The following is a 2,653-nucleotide window of genomic DNA, read 5'->3' on the forward strand; positions in this document are numbered from 1 at the left end:
TCATCGTAGCAATAGTGACCTTAACTAAGACAGGGATAAGTGAAAATCTTTTTTTTAGCCTTATACTAGAACCTCCCTGAGAATAAAACAATAGAGTCACATACTATCCAGAAGATGATGACTTCCTTTGTTGAATGGCTTGCTCTCCGAAGGGCTCAGTGGGAAGCCTATGGGCAAATAGTGCTGACTTCTAAGTTTATTTGCTGTTCTCTTCTCTTCTCTTCTCTTCTCCCCATCCATTCTTGACCTTTTAAAAGCTTAAACCCTCTTCTTGTGTTTTCTAGCTTCAACTAGATTGTGGTGGTGGGCTTCCCTTAGGACAGCACAATAAAATCTACTGAGGAGAAGTAGCCTGACATTTTGGCTAGTCAGAGCATCAGATAAATGTCAACATTTGGAGGAGACAATCAGGTGCCCACCTGGAGGAACCTTCTCACCGTGACCTTTGTGAAGCGACATTGCCAAGGGTTTTCTTAAGGGGGGGTCCTATATGACAGTAACAGGCCAGGCTGACCTGGGGGTTATGGTCACTAATAGACACGTGTGCACAGGACTGGAGTCAAGACCCACAGACAAAGGAGGAAAGCACCGTGATGCTGGGGAGAACTTGAGGAGAAATGATAAGAAATGAAGCAGGACAGAGATGGAGAATAAGCCTCGGTCATCCCAGGTCACATTGACTCCAATATTGGAGCACAAGGCCAATGTCAAGACTCCTGCGGTTGAAAGTCTTGAACTTGAAGGAGACATGGAGATCAGACCCAACGAACAGGTTTGCTGCTCAAAATGACGCCTGCCACTTTCTAAAATCCTGAGTGTCTACCTGGAATCAATTACTTAGGTGGAATTTGGGGTCCTAGTTGTCCTGGCTCTCCTGACATCACTTTTTTTTTCTTCCTTCTACATCACTGATATTCCAGCCATTCCTGAGGACCAGACAAGGTGATAGCATCATTTCTCTACTCCTCCTGTTTCTATAGTTGCAAATCTTTCCGTTCTGCCATTGACCATCTTGCATGTTCCAATACTGACTGTTCAGTGTGGCTTCTCTGTATCTCAGGTCAGAACCATGGCTTCCTCCCTGGGTTACTGAAAAAGCCTGCTGACCCTGTTCTGACCACTCTCCTTCCCAATGTTGAGCTGACTTTTGCTTCCTCAGTCTCAGCTTTGTTTTATACTCTAGGATGGCTCCTGACCAGAACTGACTGTTGATGTGTGTGTGCGTGTGCGTGTGCGTGCGTGCGTGCGTGCGTGCGTGCGTGTGTGTGTGTGTGTGTGTGTGTGTGTGTGTGTGTGTTTAAATAACCCTCTCTACCTCAGTTTTCATACCTATAATGGGCTAATTTTACATTCTAGTTTTGTTCAGCTTTACAGCCAGGCCTCAAAAATATATTCTCAAATTTGTAGTTCAAGTCTATTAATTGGCTATCTGTCTTAGAACTTCTTGTTATGCTGGCTAGTCTTGTAGCTATTCATCTGAGAAGAGATTCATATTCAAAAGAGATGAATAATTCAATGCTAAAAAAGGACAATTCAACAAATAAATTGACAAAAAAAATCAAAATAGATTGTAAAAGATAAAGTCCTGTTTCCAATAAATGCTTGAAAAAAATGTTCAACGTTTTAGCCACCAACAAGTGGGAGTCAGTCAGAATTGCCATTATCAAGAAAGAAAATATGCTGGCAAGGACATGGGTAGTAGGGTTAGGGTGGTAGGAAAGAACTGTTAATGCACTGATGTTGAGATTGTAAATTAGTCACTGTGAAAGTCAGTAGGAAGGTCCCTTACAAAACCCTCAAATAGAAATACATGTCTCACATTCAGTTACATTGCTCCCAAGTCAGCATTCCATAGAGATATTTGCAAATTCATGTCTATTGTAGTACTATTCATGGCACTCAAGGTACGGAACCTGTCCACATGTCCATCAACAGATGAATAGATAAAGAAAATACACTGTATATACACAATTGAGATTTGCTCAGCCATAAAGAATGAAATTGTATCACTTATAAGAAGTGGATGGAACTGGAGATCATTGTTTTGGGTGAAATAAGCCAGACATAGATAAATATCACATTCTTACATACAGAATCTGGTTTAGGAAATAAAAAGAACACGAAAGTAGAAGGGAGATTCATTGGGAGGAGAAAGGGGACATGTGTGTGGGGGGTAACAAGAGAAAGTAGTGGGGGTGTGAACATTATCAAAGTATACACATGTGAGCAAATGTCTTAGTGAAACCATTATCTTTCTTTTTTTTTTTTTTAATTTTTTTACAGGGGAGAGCGCGAACGCAGTCCCCCACTACCACAAATTATGCAGTCGAGTTTCCCGCATTTGGGGAAATCGCAGGGGTCAGCACATCCGGAGTGCAATGGATAAGCCTCGCCCTGGGAAAACCACCTTCGTGATCATGGTATCTCCCCTGCCAGGTAAGTATATATCTTTCTACCATTAATGTAAAATGAAACAAATGGAGCAGCCTGTACGATGAGAGTCTGAATTTGTACTCTCTGAGTCTCACCCTATGATCATTGGCTGCCAACTTGCTGTATTGGTGTCGTCTGTGCCTTTGAACGCAAGCTGGACAGGAAGGCCTCTTCTGCCTCATGACAGCATGTGCTGGTACCTTCTTGTGCGTATCTGTGA

General features: G+C 42.3%; 1 non-coding gene across 1 annotated transcript; it reads right to left on the reverse strand.

Annotated features, from left to right (window-relative positions):
- Positions 1 to 2,280: 2,280 nt before the first annotated feature.
- Positions 2,281 to 2,444, reverse strand: LOC128118786 (U1 spliceosomal RNA). Its single transcript, XR_008221316.1, has one exon. It is a non-coding gene; the product is annotated as a U1 spliceosomal RNA (small nuclear RNA).
- Between the last annotated feature and the right edge of the window lie 209 nt (positions 2,445 to 2,653).

Source organism: Peromyscus californicus, unplaced genomic scaffold (genome assembly GCF_007827085.1).
Source record: "Peromyscus californicus insignis strain IS unplaced genomic scaffold, ASM782708v3 Scaffold_22__1_contigs__length_63687245, whole genome shotgun sequence".
Lineage (NCBI taxonomy): Eukaryota > Metazoa > Chordata > Mammalia > Rodentia > Cricetidae > Peromyscus > Peromyscus californicus.